Here is a 6,547-nt window from a genome sequence, read left to right as displayed (position 1 = left end):
GGATCAAATCCATGCCACGCCCACCTGTGTGGAGTTTGCGAGTTCTGCGTGGGTTCCCTCCGGGTACTCCGGTTTCCTCCCACATTCCAAAAACATGCATGGAAGGCTGCTTGGACACTATAAATTGTCCCTAGGTATGGGTGTGTGTGCATGGTTGTCCGTCTCCTCGTGCCCTGCGATCGGCTGGCCAGCGATTCAGGGTGTCCCCCGCCTCTGGCCCGGGGACAGCTGGGATTGGCTCCAGCACCCCCTGTGACCCTAATGAGGATAAAGCGCTTCAGAAAATGAGATGAGAAGAGATTAGAGGAAAAAATAACCATGCAAATAATAAAAACTGGGGGGAAATTAACAAAAATAAAAACTAAAGAGAGTAGACGCACACCGGCGAACAGGCAAACATTACTTAAAGCTGGGGTCTCAAACTTGCGGCCCGCGGGCCAACTGCGGCCCTCGGGACGATAATTTGCGGCCCCCGTCTTAATATGAAAGATTAATGTTCGTGCGGCCCGCAAAATTGATATGAATGACACTTGTGTTCGGAGCAATGTTCCCTCTAAGCTGCGCGCGTGCGCAATTGCGCACTACTCTCGTCTTCTCTGCGCAGTAGCAATCATATGGCGCGCAGTAAAAAAAAAAAAATCGATTTTTTTATTATTATTATTTTTTTTTATTATTATTATTATTATTATTTTTTTACCCCTTTCCCCATGATGGCGCCGTTTAAGTGGCAGCCAGTGGCAGTAGCTCTGTCCACTCATGTTTTTCGTGTTTTACAGCATGTTTTACATGAAAAATTAGAGGGAACATTGACATGCACCTGCTTGTGGCAGGTGTGATACTGGTGTGCCCATAGCGAGCAATGATGATGTCGTGACCGGATGATTCGCCTAAAGACGTTTCGCCGACGGACGTTTGGCAGACGGACAGGTCGTACTAGTATTTGTTAGTTTAATGATTAAATACTAGTATTTGTATTTAATCATTAAACGCTGTTTTCAGCTGGATTTGACCGAATTTGAGAGCATTTTGAGCCGTTTGGCGAATGGACGTCTATAGACGTTTTTTTGCCTCCATCGCGATATCATCCAGTATTTGTATTTAATCATTAAATGCTGTTTTAGGATGGATTTGACCCGATTGCTGTCATTTTACGGCTCGGTTCTGCTACATCTGCCTGCCCAAGAGTGCTTATTCCCGGACTGCCATGCCCGCCCAAGAGTGCTTATTCCCGGGCTGCCATTGATGGTAGACGAACATTGATTTTTACTATAATTTGGACAACACCGGCGGTGGGCCGGATTAAAAATCCTAACGGGCCGTATATGGCCCGCGGGCCGAGGTTGAAAAACTTGTACACACACGATCCGGCGGGGCGAGCGTTCGAATCCCGTTTCGGCGAAACCTCCGTTCGGCCGAATGAACGTTCGGTGGAACGTCCATTCGGCGACCTGCCCGTCTGTCAAACGTCCGTCGGCGAAACGTCCGTCGGCGAAACGTCTTTAGGCGAATCATCCGAGTACCGATGATGTCGCTCACACTGGTACTCAGTGCGCTCAGGGAGGTTGTCTTTCTGCTCAGACCAACAAAAAATTAGAGGGAACTTTGGTTCGGAGCTGAATGAACCAATCACGGTGAGGTATACAGCTCTGGAGGGCGGGACATCGGCCGGGCTGTCCAGTGCCTCGCTCACTCACTCATTCATTCCTCCAATCAGCTGGGCGGAGGAGAAGCCGTGAGGCCGATCACTCCGCTCGGCGCGCACACTCCGCTGCTCTCAGCATAGAACTGAATGAGGCGCTATGATCCGTGATCCAGCCTGTCAGTGTCTGTAGCCATCTCCGCGATTGAAACGGAGAGCGAAAGTGCACATGCGCCACAAACCCGCGCGACTGAATGTGAAAGATCAACCCGAAACTCATTCCAAGTGGAAAAACATATTACAGAGCCCCAGAAATGTCTCTTTCAAAGCCTGCCGTGAAGAGAAAGGTCGGTGATGAGCACAGACAGTTTCAAGAAAAGTGGGGAGTGCAATATTTCTTTGTTGAACACAGGGGCACCCCGACGCGTCTCGTTTACACTGAAAAAGTTGCGGTGCACAAGGAATACAATTTGAAACGTAATTGTACTACGAGACATGCTGAGGAGTACGAAAAATACCAGGGAGATGAGAGAGCCAACCAGGTTGCCAGTCTTAAAACACGTCTTCTGAGGCAACAGGATTTCTTCAAGAAGGCTACCAAAGACAGTAATGCAGCAGTCAAAGCTAGCTACGCCGTTTGTGAGTTGATTGATCCTGTGCTAAGTGATCCCAAATGGCTCATGGACTTGGCTTTTCTTGTTGATATCCCACATGAGCTTAATGTACTGAACAAGAAGCTACAAGGCCAGGGGCAACTTGTCAGTGCTGCCTATGACAACGTGAGAGCATTCTGCACTAAACTTGTGTTATGGAAAGCCCAGCTCTCTCAGACAAACCTTTGCCATTTCCCAGCATGCAAGGCTCTCGTGGATGCAGGCACACCATTCAGTGGTGAGAAGTATGTTGAGGCCATTTCGAAGCTACAGGAGGAATTTGATCACAGATTTGCAGACTTCAAGACACACAAAGCCACATTTCAAATTTTTGCGGACCCCTTCTCCTTTGATGTGCAAGATGCCCCTCCTGAGCTTCAAATGGAGCTCATTGACCTGCAGTGCAACTCTGCACTCAAAGCCAAGTTCAGGGAGGTGAGTGGAGAAGCAGACAAGCTTGGGCAATTTTTGAGAGTGTTGACCCCCAGCTTCCCTGAACTTTCCCGAAGGTTCAAGCGGACCATGTGCCTTCTTGGGAGCACATACTTGTGTGAGAAGCTCTTCTCCACCTTGAACTTCAATAAGTCCAAGTACAGGTCCAGACTTACTGATGAGCATCTTCAAGCTCTACTGAGGGTCTCCACTGCTTCCTCCCTCAAGCCAAATGTGACTATGTGAGAAGAAGCGCTGCCAGGTCTCTAGCAGCAAGGAGTAGGCAAGAGAAGCCGTGTTCAGAATATTTCATGTTCAATGTTCCATTCAAGTTCAGAAAGTTAAAGGTTAAAGACCTGTTAATACAGACATTTGAAACGGAATAAAAATAATTCATTTTCTCTACTTAGCCAGCCAGTGTATATCTACTGTATGCTCATTAGTATTATTTGGTTTTGTATTACTGATTGATTTATTTTTTATTCATCTTTAAGTTAATTTATTTAATTCATTATTTTTTGTTAAAAAATAAAGATATTTGATAACGTTGGAATGTTTTATCAGTCCTTTTCTTGTGGAAATCCTGATGCGGCCCAGTCTCACCCAGACTCGGCCTCTAGCGGCCCCCAGGTAAATTGAGTTCGAGACCCCTGACTTAAAGGGAACAGGAAACGATACTCCTACACGGACCTACAAAAACACGGTGTTTAAATCCAGAGAACAGAGGTTGATGACTGTTAGGTTCACCAATAGGTGTTCCCAAATGCAAGCACAAATAAAAGAGACAGGACAATCATCTGTGGTTTTCTTGAAAGAGAATCGAACCGACTCGCCTTCGTCCAGGTTCATTCTCGCGTTACACACATCTTTTTCCTGTTTATTAGCTTCAAGGACCCTAATTACAATCGACATCTCAGCTCAAGGGAGGGGTGGGAAAACAGGGAGTCAATTGTCAAGGACCCGAGTTACAATAGAAGGTTTAGTTCTCAAAACAGATGAAGGTCTTCTCCATATTCCAGCTGTCAAAGAGGATTGTTTGGTCTAACTAAGGAGCAAAGCGCTTTTCATTGCAAGCAAATATATAATAATGTAAGACTAATAAGCTAAGTAAAGCAAAGCATTCTTCATTGCAAGCAAATATAGTCTTTATATATATATATATATATATATATATATATATATATATATATATATATATATATATATAAATATCCGTTATTGTCGCTGGTGACTTCAACAAAGCGTGTTTAAAGACTGTTCTACCTAAGTTTATTCAGTAAAATGTCACACTAGAGGAGACAAAAACTCTTGACCATGTTTATTCTAATATCAAACATGCTTATAGAAGCCACTTCCCTCCCTCACCTAGCTTGATCAGATCACCTCTGCCTATCCCTCACCCCTGTATACACTCCACTCCGGAGGCTAACAAGGCCACAAATAAAGATAATAAAAACTTGGCCCAAGGACGCTGTTTCTCAGCTGCAGGACTGTTTTTCCCGCACCAACTGGGAACTTTTCGAACACGACAACCTCCAGGACTACTCGGACACTGTACTTTCCTACATCAAAAACTGCATGGACAACGTCACTGTTAATAGATGGATACGGGTTTTTCCTAACCAAAAACCCTGGATGACCAAGGAGACACAGGCACTCATCAAATGCCATAACACCGCCTTCAGATCAGGGGACAAGATACAATACAGCGCTGCCAGAGCAGAGCTGAAAAGAGGCATTAAAAGGCCAAGGCAGTATATACAACATTGACGGGCCGTCAGGGCCTTCAAGGCCTTCTCTGCTGGCCTAAGAAATATCTGAATCATATTATATTTTGTCCATCAATACTTATTATTCCAAATGATCTGTTAGCTTCTTTTCATTGCTTTTCCCCCTGGTTGCACTGCTTCCAGATGTGTGTTTTCATATTGAAGCATTTAACCAATCACATTTCAGCCATTATTTGTTGCCAGATCAGATCTGCCTCAAAGCCTTCACAATCAGTTCTTGCGGGCTCTGCTGCATTAAACTAGACTGTTGCTTTTAACCAATCAGATTTCGAGTTGGCAACCCCACAATGATTTTTCATAGGCGTTAGCATTTTGCTGGCTGGGACATGTCATTGCTTTCACAAACTATGATTGGCTAGTAGGCGGGACAAAGCAGTACCCGAGGCAGCCGATATCGCAAACTCCACCCACCATGGCCGACAGAAGCAGAAGCAAAAACAAATTGATTCTGTTTGCTCACAAAGCTATTTTCCAGACGGACATCATTATGAAAGGGCGGTCAACTCCGAAGCTAGCAAGCCTGTTACAGCCGGGAAAATGGTGTGTGGGGCACTTTCAGCGCGCTAACTTAGCTCCACAAGCAAATAGTATATTGTTGTGTTGATTTAAAGCCATTTTCAAAACGGACTATGCCGGAAATATGACAGGACAGGCTCGACTTTCATCATTAGCTTCGATGGCGAGAGGAAAGAAGGAAGGAAGAAAGGAGGATGATATTGTTTAAAAAGGATTTTTGGTGAGTAAAATTACAAATATGGCTATATTCATAAATAATATTTCAATTATGGGCCAAGTTCTGATATCTGAAAAGCTCCAGTGTTTGTATTTAAGCTCCAGTGTTTGTATTTAATCACAAAATGCTGCTAGGAAGTGGATTTTACCCCAGTTTAATTTTTGGCGTTTCACCATTGACGTCCATCGCTGTCTTTTCCCGGGAAAAATCACCCCCCTGGCCTGGTTGTAATGTCTCAAAAGCTCCAGTATTTGTATTCAATCAATACATGATGCTAGGAAGTGGATTTTACCTAATTTTAGTGAATTTTTTGTCATTTCACGTATGGACGTATCGACGTTCATCGCCGTCTTTTTACCGGGGAAATGATACTCCGGGCCCAGTTCTGATGTCTAAAAAGCTCCAGTATTTGTATTTAATCAATAAATGCTGTTTTTGGCTGGATTTTACCCCATTTTCGGGCAATGTTTGCCCGTACGCCATTGACGTTCATCGCTGTCTTTTCCCGGGAAAATCACCCCCTGGCCTGGTTTTAATGTCTGAAAAGCTCCAGTATTTGTATTTAATCATGAAATGCTGCTAGGAAGTGGATTTTACCCCATTTTGTGCATTAATTTATTGAATATTTTTTATGTGCCGCAGCTGTAGCTGCAGTAGAGGTTTTATAGCCATAAAATAGTTTTTGAGGGTTGGATTGATACGTTGAAGGCGCTACCAGAAAATGCACCGCCCGCCACTGATATACAAAGAAAATTGAGGAGCACTTCACAGAAGATAAACCCAAAGATGTGGCAGGGAATACGACATATTATCAATTACAATAACAATAATATGTCTGTTAACGCAGATGCCTCACTAGCGGAGGAACTGAACAGTTTCTTTGCCCGCTTTGAGACTGACAAATCAGACCCAGTCTCAACACCCCCACCACCACCCAGCAGCAATACACTGAAGTTTCAGGAACAGGAAGTGAGACTGGTAATGCGGTCTGTGAACACCAGGAAGGCTGCTGGCCCTGACGGAGTACCTGGGAAGGTGCTCAAAGCCTGTGCTGACCAGCTGGCTGGAGTTTTCACAAACATTTTCAATTGTTCCCTGCAACAATCCATCATTCCATCCTGCCTAAAATCTGCCACCATTATCCCTGTCCCCAAAAAGCCAACCATTGACAGCCTGAATGATTATAGGCCTGTTGCACTCACGCCTGTGATCATGAAGTGCTTTGAAAAGTTGGTCGCCCGCCATATCAGAATACAATCCCTCCCTCAGTTGACCCTCACCAGTTTGCTTATAGAGCAAA

This window comes from Stigmatopora argus, chromosome 10 (assembly GCF_051989625.1).
Source record: "Stigmatopora argus isolate UIUO_Sarg chromosome 10, RoL_Sarg_1.0, whole genome shotgun sequence".
In the NCBI taxonomy this organism is placed as follows: domain Eukaryota; kingdom Metazoa; phylum Chordata; class Actinopteri; order Syngnathiformes; family Syngnathidae; genus Stigmatopora; species Stigmatopora argus.
Note: the sequence above shows the minus strand (reverse complement) of the source record.